This window comes from Salarias fasciatus, unplaced genomic scaffold (genome assembly GCF_902148845.1).
Source record: "Salarias fasciatus unplaced genomic scaffold, fSalaFa1.1, whole genome shotgun sequence".
Taxonomy (NCBI): domain Eukaryota; kingdom Metazoa; phylum Chordata; class Actinopteri; order Blenniiformes; family Blenniidae; genus Salarias; species Salarias fasciatus.
This window is the reverse complement of record NW_021941379.1, coordinates 177,432-193,134: the sequence shown is the minus strand read 5'-3', so window position 1 is coordinate 193,134 and position 15,703 is coordinate 177,432. Positions and strand designations below refer to the sequence as shown.

Here is a 15,703-nt window from a genome sequence, read left to right as displayed (position 1 = left end):
TTTTGTGTTGTGTTTTCTGATTTGGCGTTGTGTTTTGTCTTTTTGTGTTGTGTTTTCTCATTTGCCGTTGTGTTTTGCACCTCAGGGCCACCGTAGAAATCCAATCTTTAACATCATCCCAAAATGTTTTAGAAAGAGGACAGGAAAAAATCAGTGTTCTAAAGATTCATTTGATTCATCGCAGAATGCACAAGGACTAACTTTGAAAACAAATCTTAACCTAATCTAACCTAACCTAACTTAAGAGAAATTCAAGCCCTCCAATTCTTTTAAAAAGAGATATTGAGATATGGTACCACATGGAGTCAGGATGTGAAAAACTTCAATTTCCTATGTGTGCAGGTCACAGCATGAACAGTCCTCCCCAGGCATTGCTTTGTCTTTTGTCTACGTTTATTTGAGCCAAAATAAACATTGTCAGAAAAGCATATTTGTAAATGTCACGGAGGGTGAGACGAAGGCTCAGATGCAGAAAGACAAACCAGAACAGGAAGTCAGGGTTTATCAGGTTTATTAATTAACAGATCCGGTCCGAGGGCCGACTCCGAGGCCGAGGAGACGAGGTGCTGCTTTCCCAGCAGCTGTGGACGGTTCTGAGACTCTAGCAGCCTGGTGGGGTAACAGTCTGGGAGACGAGTCCGGGGGGTACCGAGCTCCAGGGCAGCCAGGTGAGCAGGTGGCAGGCAAGGGGATAGACAGAGGAGGTCCAGGCTGCAGCAGAGAAGGAACGGAGTCAGTTGCAGCATGAACAGAAGGCTAGACACACAGAAACTCTGGTACTAACTGACTCAGGGAGTTCAGCGATCCAGTGTCAGAGTGTGGACTGCAGCCAGCTTAAATAGACAGCTGAGCACGAGAAACAGATGAAGCCACTCTGGACAGGAGACTCCAATCAGCTGAGGAGCTGCCCACACAGCCTGCTCACCGACAGGTAGAAGGGGGGAGGGGGAGAGAGAGAGAGAGAGAGAGAGAGAGAGAGAGAGAGAGAGAGAGAGAGAGAGAGAGAGAGAGAGAGAGAGAGAGAGAGAGAGAGAGAGAGAGAGAGAGAGAGAGAGAGAGAGAGAGAGAGAGAGAGAGAGAGAGAGAGAGAGAGAGAGAGAGAGAGAGAGAGAGAGAGAGAGAGAGAGATTTTTTTTTTTGATTTTTAAAGACACTTTTATTTGCACAGTTCACAGTAATACAGTGTGTGTCAGACTCTTAAAAACCATTCATGCTTTCAAATTAAAAAATGTGCAAAATGAAGTTGATTGTTGTCCATACAGCACAGAATGTCCTTAAAACACCAGACCTCTTTAAAAGCATTTAAATCATTGTTTTGTTTAAAAAACCGGTATTCGAGCCAGAGTCTGGATTTGACGTTGACCTGCCACACCTCTCTGACATCCTGTCCTTCTCTGCCCTCAACCTTGTTCCTTCTGCTGACATAAATCGCCATCTTAGCTTCCCCTGAGATAAAATTAAGGAGCTGCCACTTGTTTTTTTCTTTTTGTTTGTAGCCAGCTCCCATAATAAAAGTTCTCTCAGTAAAAGCAACACTAAAAAGACTAAAAACTGCCGTTAAAAGAGTGAAGAAGCCTGTGAGCCTCTTGCACTCAGTAAAAACGTGATAAATAGTCTCTCTCTGATGGCAGAAGGGGCATGTGTTTAAAACAGCAGGGTTGAGGACAGAGATAAAAGCATTGGAGGCGATGGCACCGTGTAAAATCCTCCACTGGAGGTCTCCAGTCCGTTTTCTCAAAGGGGGGCTTGTATAAAATCCTCCACTGTGGGCCGGGTGCAGGTCCAGCCTGTCCCGGTCTCTGTGACCACACAGTGGGGGGCCTGTTGCTCAGTCCACCCTTGTGGATGCTCTTCACACAGTTCCTGTAAAAAATTTTCTTGTCTGCTTTGTGCAAGGACAGTCTTTCAGGCTGTGTGGTCTTCAGGAGGGGGCCGGACAGGTCCCCCAGCTCCAGGCTCAGCAGGACCTCGGGGAAGGGGTCCTCAGCATCCGGGGAGAGTTCTCCTTGGCTGTACCTCCTCAGCAGGCTCCTGTCTCTGGGCGTCAGTGCACTCCTCCACTTCTCCAGGAGCCCCTGGGACACCCGGATGGACTGCATCCCCAGCAGCGAGCCCACGGTGAGGGTCCCAGACTGGATCAGCCTTCCGGTGAGGCCGGGGGTCGAGGCTCCGCTGATGTCCAGTCTGGATCCGTGGATCAGAGGTTCTTTCAACAGCCAGTGCAGAGAGTCGGCTTTCAGGCACCTTCTGCGTGAAAATAAGGCCCAACATTTAAATAAACTCTGGTAAAACGGAGGCAGCCCCTTGAGATTTAGAAATTTGGGATCAGTCAAAAACAGAACATTATCCAACCCCAACTTATTGGCCCGCCTCAGGATGCAGCTGGCCACGCCTCTCCACACCAGATCCGCCGGTCCTGCGAGGTACCTCTGCAGGAACTGGAGTCTAAAAGTGGCGGTCCGGCTGGCCAAGTGGACCAGGCCCTGGCCCCCCTCCTCTCTGTCTAAAAACAGCACCCCCTGTGGCACCCAGTGCAGACCATCCCAGAAGAAATCGATCATTTTCCTTTGAATTTGAGCCAGGAGACCTGGAGGAGGGTCTGCACTGGTGAGCCGATGCCACAGCTGGGATGAAACCAGATTATTTAAAACCAAGACTCTGCCCCGAAGTGACATTTTCGGGAGGAGCCACCTCCACTTGGAGAGCTTAGCCTCCACCTTTTCCATGACGGTCTCCCAGTTCTTCTGAACAAAATGTTCCTTTCCAACATAAATTCCCAGATATTTGAGGCCCTCCCTCCTCCATGTTAAATTTTGGGGAAGAACTGGGAGACCGCCATGCCACCTGCCGACAGCAAGGGCCTCGCTCTTCCCCCAGCTGACCCTTGCTGCGGATGCCACATTAAAATCTTTAATAATATTAACTAAAATATCTACGTCCCCTTGATTCCTTATAAAAACAATAAGATCGTCTGCATAGGCCGATAAAATCATGCTTTCACTAAAACCCGGTAAAAGCAGACCCTGCAGACTGGAACATAGCTTAGAGAGGAGGGGCTCCAGGGAGAGCGCATCGAGCATCCCAGACAGAGCACAGCCCTGCCTGACACCTCTACACACCCTAAAAGGAGCACACAGACTGCCGTTGATCTTCAGCACACTCTCAATGTCCCTGTACAGCACCTGGATCTTAGCTATGAAACCAGCGCTGAACCCAAAACTTTCCATGACCCTCCAAAGGAAGCTGTGTTCAACTCGGTCAAAAGCCTTTTCCTGGTCTACTGAAATCTGACCAGCATCGATGTCCAAAGAACTAGAGACTTCCAAAACATCCCGAATCAGGTGGATGTTGTCCACCATGGACCTGCCGGGGACACAGTTGGTCTGATCCCGGTGGATGACCTGCTCCATAGCCCTCCCCAGCCTGGAGGCCAAGACCTTGGACAGGAGTTTGTAATCCACACAGAGCAAGGACACGGGGCGCCAGTTCTTGATGTCCTGCAGGTTCCCCTTCTTGGGGAGCAGTGTGAGGACTGCTCTCCTGCAGGACACTGGCAAGGAACCAGAGGCCAGACACTCGTTGTGGACGTCCAGGACATCCGTACCCAGGATGTCCCAGAAGGCCTTGTAGAACTTGGCGGTGAGCCCGTCGATCCCAGGAGACCTGCCCGTTGGCATCGCCTGCAGCGCTGCCCGCAGCTCCTGCATGTCCAGGCAGGCCTCCAGTTCAGTGTTGGTCTCCTCAGAGACCCGAGGCAGTCCCCTCAGGAACCCCTCTAGGAGCTCCTGCTCCTCCTTGAACTCACTCCCATACAGGGAGGAGTAGAAGCCCACCGCCGTCCTCCGTATCTGGCCTGGTTCGGTGATCTCCTCCCCCGTGTCTGAAAGCAGTGCGTGGATCACTCTCCCCTGTCCGGCCTTTTTCTCCAGGCTAAAGAAGAAGCTAGAGGGAGCATCCATCCCTGTGATGGTCTGGTACCGGGACCGAACCAGTGCGCCCTGCACTTTAACGTTCAGCAGGTCGGCTAAAGCCATTTTTTTCCTTTTGAGGTTTTCAAAGTCACCTCGATTTCCTGTGGACTCACTTAAATGTTCCAGTTCCACTATCTCGGTCTCCAGATCCTTCATAGACCTGGTGATATCACTTGTGACATTGAGGGTGTGCTGTTGACACAGGAGTTTGATCTGCGTCTTACCATGGTCCCACCACTGCCTAAGACTGCTAAAATCTCCCTTCCTCTGTCTAAAACCCTGCCAAAAAAACATTAAAGCCTCCCTAAAACTTCTATCAAAGGTTAAAACAGAGTTAAAATGCCAGTAAGCACTCCTTGGTCTGACATCCCTGATAAAAATACTGCTTAAAAGTAGACAATGATCAGTAAAACCAACCGGTAAAATATCACACCTCCTAAAAACATTAACATGATGCTTAAAACAATAAATACGATCCAGCCTGGCTGAGGAGACCCTGCTCTCTCTACAGTGGGACCAGGTGTACTGCCGACAGTCAGGATGCATCCTTCTCCAAACGTCCACAACGCCCTGAGAGTGGACCAGCTGCTTCAAGACGTGCTGAGAGGCTGGATGAGGCTCTGCATGATTGCGATCCAAAGTCGCGTCTTCCGTGCAGTTAAAATCCCCCCCCACAAACAAATAGTCCTCCGACCCACACCCACTTACCACCTCAGACAGTTTGAGGAAAAACTGCTTCCTCTCTGCACCAGCTGTTGGAGCATAAATGTTAATAAATACAAGTTTAAAATGGTGGAACTGAGCTTTAACTAAAAGCAGCCTCCCCTGTACACAATGCTGGACCTCCAGGGAGTTGGGGTTAAAAGCCCTGGAGAAGAGGAGGCCCACTCCTCCACTGAGAGGAGTAAGGTGGCTTAAGATGGCCTCCCCCCTCCATTCCCTCCTCCATTCAGCCTCAATGTTAAAATCACTGTGCGTTTCTTGAAGGAACAGGACGTCGATCTTCTTAAGTGTGGCTGTCTCATAAACTGACTGTCTCTTTCTCAGATCTCTGGCTCCATTTATGTTTAAAACACCCAGCTTAAAAACATCCATGATAAATGAGATGTCTAAAACCAGGATAAGAACAAATAAATTAATTAAAAAAATGCTTGGCTACCACCTTCATCATTTAATTGTTTCTTGGCTTTTGGCACCAGCTTTTTTAAATGGTAGCATTCTTGATCCGTGAGGCCAGACTCCTGTCTGTTGCTCATATGGAGCCTGGCTGATAAAATAAAACCATTCAGGTCAGGGAAATGATCCCCCACCTTCACCCTGTGCTGGTTTTTGGTCTGGTGTAAAAACATTTTAAGTTTGTCTGCGCTGTATGAAGACCTGTTTTTCTGTGAGCTGCTAAAAGAAACGTCACTGCTGTCTGACACACACTCACTGTCACTGTCTGACAGCCGCTCCTCCACACAACTTTTCTTCGCATCTGCATTATTGCCTTTTTTCTTTCTTTTACATGGTTTTACCCTGTCCGTTCTATCCTCCTCCATCTCTGCCTCCTCCACCTGTTCAGCCCAGGAGGCGCTCCTGCCTGCTTCCCCTCCTCCTCCATCGCTTTTCCTCCCTTCTCCCTTTCCACCCGCTCCTCCACCACTGTCTCACCCGGAGCCTCCTCCACCTGTCCCTCCACCTCACCTTGCTTCTCCTCCCCTCCCTCACCCACTATTTTTTCCTGTATTTTTTCTTTTTTCCCCTCCACCTCCGCAGTGTTATTTACATTATTGTCGGTGTCCCTCCACCCGGCAGACTCTCTCTCCTCCCCCCTGCCGCCACCCGCAGCTTCACCCGGTGTGTTTACACTACTCACCCCGTGCTCGGTGCTCTCCTGTGGGGCCACGACAGATCGCCTCCTCGGGAAGGTCCGAGGAGCCGCAGTCGGCCGCTCGGACTGAGCCCCGGCCGCCGCGTCCCCCGGGAGCCCGGAGCGCGGAGCCGCCGCCGGTGGGGGGACCCCCCAGGCGTTGGCCCGCGGCGCCGGGGCCGGAGCGGCCGCGGCCGCGGCGGCAGCACCGGGTCCCCCGGAACCCGGTCCCGCCAGGCCCGCCTCCGCCGAGCCAAACCCAGCAGAGCCGGAGTCCGGAGAGCCAGGTCCTGCTGAACCAAATGGAGCAGACGCGGCCGGGCAGGCCCTGATGGTGTGTCCCTCCTGTCCACAGCCGAAGCACTTCATGCCAGCTGAGCTCGCGAAAACAACGTAATCATAATCATTTACTCTAATGCTTCGTTCACACCGGCAGCGAGTAGCGCGGCGAGATCCGCGCGATCCGCCCCTGGTTGGCCGCGTGTGCATTTTGTGACCCAACAGCGGCTGCCACTGAATTCGCGTCTCTGTTGCCGGCGGTCTTTTCGACAATGGCGGATGAGATCGAGACATTGGCTTTTCTTTATTTGCTAAATAAAGCCCGACAACGTCGTCGTCGTGAGTCCAGGCGACGTGTCTGGATTCATCATATTTTGGAAAGGCGTTCAGAGTATGGTGAGTTTCACCATTTACTCCAGGAGCTGCGCCAGGATGAAGGACGCTTTCAGCGGTACTTCCGTCTCTCCCGGGCCCAGTTTGACGAGCTGCTGTCCCGCATCGGCGCTCGCATCACGTACCAGGACACCAACTACAGGCGCTCTATTCCACCTGATGAGCGCCTTTCCATCTGTCTGCGGTAAGTGCGCAAAACCAGGATTAAACCAGGTTATTATTTAATTGCTTTGAAATACAGTTCAGAGATCAAAGTATAATTTAAACCATTCACTACATGAAAAGTCCCAATTCTGCTCTTAATACGTTCATATTTGAGCCTTTTGATGTGTCTTTTGTCAAAAGTCTGATTCCTTTCAACTGAGAAATTTCCTGCGTTGTGTTTAATATATTTTTTTTCTGAAAAATGTGCTTTTAACACAAATAGTTTATACTAAAAATTAGGGATGTGCGAGTACCGATACCAGGTATCGGTATCGGGCCGATACTGGCCTTATTTCAAGGTATCGGGTACTCGTGAAGGCTACCGATGCCAGCCGCCGATACTCACGGCAAGAAAACCCCACGCGTAGTAAGCCCTCCTCACCAGCAGTTGGCGGTAGTGCAACCGAATGGGATGCAAGCTGCCGACAAACATGAAGGAGGAAGAAGCTCCTCTCTGGAGCGCTGACAGGCGCAGGGCTACACTGCAGCGGGCTGACTTCTCCATGAGTCTCATCCAGAGCAGAGACAACAGGATGAATCCAGAACGGCTGCTCGTCTCACCAAAACTCCGCCGGTGTGAAAATTCTTTTATACAAGTGAAAACGAGCCGAGCTTTGCAGAATGCTAACTCTGCAATGCTAAAATTGCTAAAGGAGGTGCGCGATGTTGTTCATTTAGCACTAGTAATTTGTTTAAACACCTCAGGGCGAAGCTTGTGGACGAGAGTCTGACGCTGTTGTGCTGGAAAAAAAGAAAACTCCGGCAGCAACTCGACGGAAAACTGCAGAAGACCGAGAAACTGAAGAGCAGAGATCCGAGAGCAGCACAAAGAACACGAGCGACTCTTTAAACTCAGGGGTTTTTCTATCTTTGACTTTAGTTCATAAAAAAATCATTAAAATTAGTACATTTAAAAACCTTAGTTTATGTAAAGTGTAAAACTCAGAGAAATTGTTTTATCTTGCACTTAATTTCATTTAAATAAGTGCAAACTCAGAGTTGCTTGTTTTATTTTTCAGACTATTATTTTGGACTTAAACGTAGTGGCTGGGCTGCCTTTTTATTGGAAATAAAATTCATTTTCAAAAATAATCTCATTGCATTATTTTACATTTTATGTATATAAAGTATCGGTATGCAAGTATCGGTATCGGTGAGTACTGAAGATGAAGTACTCGTACTTGGTATCGGTCTGAAAAAAAGTGGTATCGCACATCCCTACTAAAAATAATAATAATAAACTTTCCACCGTGAGGCAATCTTCCGCCATCAGCTGATCAGATGCGGACACTCCGCTGACATGTCATCACCCGAAAGTGAAACTCGAACGGTTAAATACAATTTTCCCCCTTTCAAATAAATAAATACAAGTATAAATTTAATTCTTATCAAAATACTTCAATTAATATGCAAAAACAAACAATATTTACCGTGACTCTTTCTAAATACAGCATACAAATAAACGCAAGATAAAATTACATACAGTGCAACACCGCCACCTATTGGATTTTAAATTACATTTAAACTAGGTCTCAGTTGCTACACAGGCCCAAGATGAAACATATTTTATTATTTCTATCAGTTTGTTATAATGAATCTGTTGTTTACTTCCAGGTTCCTCTCCACTGGTGACTCCTACCGGACCATCGCTGACAGCTTCAGGGTGGGGGTCTCCACTGTCTCCACCATCGTCCCAGATGTGGTGGCAGCCATCTGGGACGGCCTGGTGGAGGAGTTCATGGCTGTGCCTGGAGCTGAGGAGTGGAGGTCCATTGCAGAGGAGTTCGAGGTGCGGTGGAACTTCCCTCTGTGCTGTGGCGCTCTGGATGGGAAGCATGTCAAAATAAAGGCACCTCCCAACTCAGGGTCGCTCTTTTATAACTCCAAGGGGGGCTACTCCATAGTCCTCCTCGCTGTAGTGGACGCCCATTACAGATTCAGAGTCATCGATGTTGGTGGGTACGGCAGATCGAGCGATGGAGGGACCCTGGCCAACTCTGCCTTTGGTCAGGCTCTGCGTGAGGGCACGCTGGATCTGCCTGGTGACCGGCCCCTACCTGGAGCTGAACACAGAGGACCCCAGCCACATGTCTTTGTCGCAGATGAGGCCTTTCCGCTGCGCAGGAATTTAATGCGCCCCTTCCCTGGACGTGGCGACCTTTCCCGTGAGCAGCGCATCTTCAATTATCGTCTCTCCCGGGCCAGGCTGATGGTGGAGGATGCTTTCGGGATTTGGTCTGCACAGTGGAGGATGTTTCGCCGTGAACTGGAGGTCCTCCCAGAAGTTGTGGAGAAGTGCGTGAAGGCCACATGTGTTCTCCACAACTTCATGAGGATGCGTGGGCCAACACCTGCTTTGAGGAGAGCTCCAGCCCAAGGTGAAGAACCACTCCCAGGTGTGAGGCGGGTGGGAGCCAACAATTCCACCAGAGAGGCGATGGCAACGAGGGAGGTGTTCATGGCCCACTTCAGCCAGGAGGGATCTGTGCCGTGGCAGCCAGCGGAGTAGTCAGTCCTCCACACGACTGACCCACAACGGTTCTTTTAAGAGCCACCCAAAACAAATAAAGAGCAGGCAGTCTCTGTCTATTTATTGCTGTCTGACTTTAAAAATGTATATTCACTAATTAATATTTGACATAAAAAGCTATAATGTCATGTTTTCTAAGCACATGGTTATGCTGCATGTACCGTTGTTCTTTTCACGTCTCTTCCTTTTTGCAGGTAATTACTGACTCCACTGCTGTCTTCAAGATCATCACGTCTAATAAGGTGAAATTAATAAAACATTCAAAGCAACTTTACCTTTTGTCCATCCTTCCTTTGTGTTTAAAAGATTAGTATTTTGAAAGGTAAACCTTTTAAACCAACCATAAAAATGCTGTTCTTGAAGTACCAAACCAAGTCTTGATACAAAAGAATATTTAATTTGAATTATTATTACACAGAAAACTATTTACATATTTAAACATGGGACAGGAATGAAAAGGAGCTTGCTTGGAGGAGGTGCGGTGGAAAAAATGAGAGACACGTAAAGAAGTCTTTCCTCTCCTGCAAAAGATGTCACCTCGTTTAGTGAAAAATCACTCTGACGGCTCCAATGGTTCCAAATTCAGCGTTACAGTGCTGTTCTCATAAAGTAATTTGTGAATTTGAAATTTTACAAAGTCTTTGAGATGAGGTGGCACTTTTTGCAGGAGAGGCCCCAAAGAAAGCAGGAAGTGGTCATCAGGTGTCATTGGACTAGACAATCGCGCCTCCCTGCTGGCCCTCAGTTCCTCCATGATCCGGCATTCATACTCGGACGGCCCTGGAGAGAACTGGGGCCTCCTTCTTTGCCTCTTCTTTGGTGGGCCTAAAAAAAACAAAGCAATGAGAATGTTAAAAGCAGAAACAAGCTTCACAAAAATACGAAATAAACAATAAACCTGCACACATTCTGTTTATAAAGTTGTTAAGGACTTCTTTAGCAAATCACAAGCAAAATCAAGAAGGCAGATGAGAAGTTTGGTAAAATACCTAAATTCAAGTAATGAAACATTTCTTTGGATGCATGCTCACCTGCAGCTGCAGCAGCGGGGTCAGTCAGCACAGAGGTGGAAGCAGCAGCAGCAGCGGGGGACTCTGGGCCAGGCAGGGCATCAGGCTCAGTGTCTGATTCTGTCATGAAAAAAGTTAAAATGATTTCACGCCACATGCAATGTGCACTTCTATACTTAAATTACTAAAATTACTGTTATACTACTACCAATATCATCAATAACGAATTAAAAATAATAATAAAGACAGAAATAATGATAATTCCGACAATTATTATTAAAAAAAAGGCAGCAAACTGGGCAGACAAAGCATTTTTTTTCTCTACCATTTCATATCTGCTCTTTTTCCTTGTCATTACCACCGACCTGCACCTGACAGCCCTGCTGCTGCTGCTGCTGCTTCTTCCTGCGGCTCTGGGCTGTACCCTGCTGCCTGACCCCCCTCGGCCCCTCCCTGGGACATGTTGCCCGATGTTTCCCGGGGGGTGATGAAGGGCTCGAGGAAAGACAGGACAGCAAGGTACTTCCACCTCTGTGCTGACTCTGCTGCTGCACCGCTTCTCCTCCTCTCTTTCTCCTTCCTGCTCTCTTTGGTGTACGTGTCCCTCAGGTTTTTCCACCGCTTTTTGTATACTTCAGCTGAATAAACACACATTGACTAGTGAACGGAGAACGAGCAGTAGCATTGTAGCTAACATTGTGCTAACCAGATTTTGAGTAGCTACACACATTTACAAGGCGCACTCACGTAAAAAGTGAACAAAACTTACCCGGGGACCCGACCTCCTCACTAATCTTCCTCCAAGCAAGCTCCTTTTTATTCCTGTCCCGATAAAAATACGACGAAGGGTCGTAAAGCTCAGGGCGAGCGCAGACCGCTGTAATCAGTTTATCATCCATTTCTGGTGTTTCGCGGGTGCTCCGGTTCGTCATAAACGACGTCATATAGAGCGGCAATGTGATTGGTTCGCCGCTCGCGAATTCCCTCAAAAGTTCAGCTTTTCCAACTTTGAGCGGCGCGAGTAGAGCGGTTTGCGCGGCCGCCGCGCGATCCGCGTGAGTAGAGCGGCGGAGCGGCCGCCGCTCAATTCGCTGAATTCTCGCCGCGTCACCGCTCGCCGCTTCCTTACCGCGCGAAAACCATATATTTTCTATGTAAATCGGCCGCACTCGCCGCGCTACTCGCATCCGGTGTGAACGCAGCATAAGACCGAACGTTGCCCTTTTCACAAAGGTGGTGTCTGGTCTACAGTCTATTCAGCCTGTAAAATGCCACAGGGATAACTGGGTTGTGGCGGCCAAGCGTTCATAGTGACGTCGCTTTTTGATCCTTCGATGTCGGCTCTTCCTATCAGAATTCACCAGGCGTTGGATTGTTCACCCACTAATAGGGAAGGTGAGCTGGGTTTAGACCGTCGTGAGACAGGTTAGTTTGACCCTACTGATGATGTGTTGTTGCAATAGTAATCCTGCTCTGCCATGACATGGCTCTCCATCAAGGGTTGCTGGAGACCTGGAGGAACTCTTGTGACCAGCCAGAGGCCTGGGATGCTATATTGACCGTACCACACGAATTGGTGCCTCCAAACAGCTTTTGGGCTGTTATGGAGGCCCTGATGGAGACTCTGCCCTTTTCAAGCACTGTTTATCCCACTGAATTCTGGATACCTTTCACCATTCTTATCAGGTGGCGAACTTCTCTCTACCATCGGGTCTGTGCTGTCACCCCACTGGAGCGGTGCCCACACTCCAATCAAAGACGACATATATGCTGCTGCCTCCTGGGGAACACCAGCACTTTTTTTTCTGGGTTGTAAGAGCATGAATGCCGCCACTCCCCATCCACCGTGGTCCTTGGCTCTGCAGAGGCTTCTCAGTGAGATTGGTCTCTGGGTTTCCTCCTGACTATGAATTCAGTGCTTTTAACACCGCCTCCTGGAGGGAGGGATGAAGTAGAAAGTTTCTGAGTGACAGAGCGCTCTGGCCGTCATCCGGGATTCATAGAACCATAGATACATTTGTAGCTTTCCTTTTGTTTTGTAATGTGTAATTTATCTTTCAAATTTTATAAATGTTCTACAATATTTCTGGCAAATCTTAACTTATGAGTCCTTCTTTCCCACAATATACGCCGTTTGAAAATAGACATTTTGTGTTGGTGTGTGTGTGTTCAAATAACATTTCCTTCACAATTCTCATTACAAAACCAAGTTCAAGATATATTTTAAAAAGCACAAGAAATAAAGTGAAAAATTCTGCGTACATTTCATTGCTTTCCACTTTTATTTAAAAATAGAGTTGATTCAGTGTATTTACCAAAGTGTATGTTTGCTTCTACTTAACCACTGACAAGGCAAGTTTATCCAGGACATCCAGAATTTGGGACGATGGATTGAAGAGATAAGACATCTGCTTCACACAAACACCAAGTTACACGATGTCTACTTTCAGATGCAATCCATCTCAAAAGTCATATTCAGATTGTTGCCAATGACATGTTAAATTGTAGTACATCAGTAAAGAGCAGTGTTTTTACGATGAAAATGAAAATATAATTTTACTGAATTCGAAAAGCAGCTGAAGTTAAAGTAAATGTTGTGACTACTTAGGTGTTTTTGCAGTTTCCAAGTATTTCAGTAAAGAAAGTGATGATTTCGTAATATTTTGTAATGGAAAGTTACAACCGCCAACTTATCACTGCCCACAATGACCTCCGTCATCCATGATTTATTTATTTTTTTTTTTATTCATTCATTTCAGGTGATTTATAACAATGAAAAAATGAAAAAATTCCAATATGATAACATAAACATAGAATGCCTGAAAAAGGGAGTAGGAGGAAGAAAACTTATTTAATACCCCCAAGCTCATCTATGGAAACACTATGAGCAGCATAGTTATGTTACAAGACAAAACATAATAAACAATAGACAAACAATTAGACAATACCAGCAATGGTAATTGACAAAAACCAGCAATTGTGATGGACAGAATACCAGAATGGACAAATACCAGCAATGGTAATGGACTAATAGCAGAACTGGACAGATACTAGAATGGACAGGCTTCCAGAAATTGAGCAAGGTGAAAGAACAGAATACAGTTGAAGGTAATGGAACATTAATATAGACAATAAACCAGCATGGAAAATGGCCGGCATGTAAAACGACAGAAGGAGAACGTATTATGGTACAGAATAACACAGTGATCAATAACTGTAAATGACAAGGTGAGTTACAACATGCTGTACCTATATTTAGACCAGATCTGGTGTTTATGATACAGTTTAAATCTATTAATATTTTGGCATTGCTTGTGCTGTAAGTTCAAACTGTTCCAGAGTTCCACCCCACACACAGACACACAAAATCTTTTACGAGTAGTTCGAACTTTGGGTAATGTAAAATTAGCATAACCTCTCAAATCATGTGTTTGCTCTCGAATTATAAAGAAGCGTTGAAGATTGGTTGGTAATAATTTATTGAAAGCTTTAAAAATAATGATTGATGTGTTATATTTTACGAGATCATTGAATTTAAACAACTTTGATTGAGTAAACAAATGATGTGTGTGTTCTAAAAAACCCACCTTGTGGATGATCCGCACAGCTCGTTTTTGTAACAGAACTAGAGGATTAATTGTGCTCTGGTCTTATAATGGAGGCGAACATTTAGCAGTTTGAAGTAAATGTTCACTGATGCATGTTTGCTATCAGATATTTTAACCCAGTGAAGAATGACTTTCATTTTTTTAAGACTGACACATTAGAAGCTTTGTCTTTCATTTGAGCATTATTGCAGATATGGAATAGAATAGAATAGAATAGAATAGAATAGAATAGAATAGAATAGAATAGAATAGAATAGAATAGAACTGACCATGTACGTTGTCAAAAAGAGATTTCAGTTGTTGAGATTGAAAGAAAATCCCTTCTGTGTTTCCTGGTTGCTCAAGTCAGTGTGACTTGCAGCTTTTGTTTTACTCAGACTCTGTTTGGTTTATAGGTTTACTGGTTTACTGACTTGAACAAAACAATTATTGTTTCATAAGAGGGTGTGGTGCATTTCTCCACATACTTGACCTTTAAACAGGTGTTGGGGTTCACAGCATTAAGGTTCTTCTGGCTCACACAAGCCGCACCAATAATGTTGTGATTTCAACTTAATGAATTTGGCTATCAGTAATAATTCATGTTTATCAAAGATAATTAAAGAATTTTGGATCTGATTTCATCAGAAAACCTCAGGGCACCACCTACGTCTCGTAGGAAAAGATAGTCACTTTGTTGTAATCAGTCTCATTAACTTGGTTCAACTATTAATTTGGATTAATAATTAGATTATTAATAATTACCAAATTTTAACAGTAAAACCTGAAGGATTCTGGAGTTCTTGGACAGAAGAGATCGACATTCCATTCATAACTGTTAAACACTAACGACACAAATGATTCAAAAAATTATATTTATTAAAGGGGCTGTATCATGCTTTTTTAGCAAGTCCAAACCCTAGAAATGGCATTAACATGGTAATAGTTTATTTTTGGCGCTAAGTTAAAGTAATTTTGTGTGAAATAAAAGATTTTCTGGGGCTAATTCTGAAACCCGGAAGAGAAAACGCTCCGTTTCACTGAAAATCCCGCCTCTCCCCCTGTGGACTTTGACTGACAGCGTACTACAATCAATCAGCGCTTCAAAACAAATACGCTGGCTAGCTTTAGCTCTTTAGCTCTCGCTTCTCTACACACAAGGACACGCAAAAACGTCTTTTCCTGTTAGAAACTCACCAAGCATAGACCCTTCAGGCTCTTGCTCTTGTTTGATTGTTGCTTTCAGACGATGGTTAAAGTTTATCTCTGTGATCGGAGTCACAAAAAGCGGCAACGCTGATTGCCGAATGCCTGCGGGGGGGGGGAGGGGGCTCAGCGGAGCCATCTTCACTGTGTGACGTCAACGTGGGAAAGCAGAGAGTTTTCACGGGTGCGGGAGGGGGGGATACAGTCAGGTCGGCACCACTCCAAGTCGGCCCCGGCCAACTCGGCACCGCCCCGGGATACAGTCAACTCGGCATCAAGCCAACTCGGCATCAAGCCAAGTCGGCATCAAGCCAAGTCGGCCTCACGGGAGGGGGGGCTCTCGAGTGACCGAGTTGGTCGGTGCGGACTTGACTGTAAGCTGCTTACCAACTTGGCCAAAAGCGTCTTTCTTTTTTTTCAATCACGATGGTGGATAATGTACCTGGGAGCTTCATGTTTGACGTCCGAGTAGCTTAGCTACAAGCGCGCAGCGCTTAGCGGCTGTCTGGTCATGTGACCGGTCCCAAGGCATTCTGGGAATCGTAGTGCAGCGATGCCGGCTGCGCCGCGACGATTTGCAGTTTTTTTCGTGCCGGCAGCGCCGCTTCTCCTCACGTAGCAGGCAGGGGACTGGAGGACAAACTGTGTGGTTATGGTGACTGACAGGTTAG

At 46.6% G+C, this 15,703-nt stretch overlaps 2 long non-coding RNA genes across 2 annotated transcripts; both read right to left on the bottom strand.

Moving 5' to 3' along the window:
* Nucleotides 1-494: 494 nt before the first annotated feature.
* Nucleotides 495-2,036, bottom strand: LOC115385322 (uncharacterized). Its single transcript, XR_003931116.1, has 2 exons — nt 789-2,036; nt 495-711 (listed from the first exon to the last, which is right to left on the bottom strand). It is a non-coding gene; the product is annotated as an uncharacterized LOC115385322 (long non-coding RNA).
* Nucleotides 2,037-9,606: 7,570 nt separating this feature from the next.
* On the bottom strand, nt 9,607-14,713 carry LOC115385323 (uncharacterized). The gene is made up of 2 exons (XR_003931117.1): nt 10,261-14,713; nt 9,607-10,054 (listed from the first exon to the last, which is right to left on the bottom strand). It is a non-coding gene; the product is annotated as an uncharacterized LOC115385323 (long non-coding RNA).
* Nucleotides 14,714-15,703: the final 990 nt, after the last annotated feature.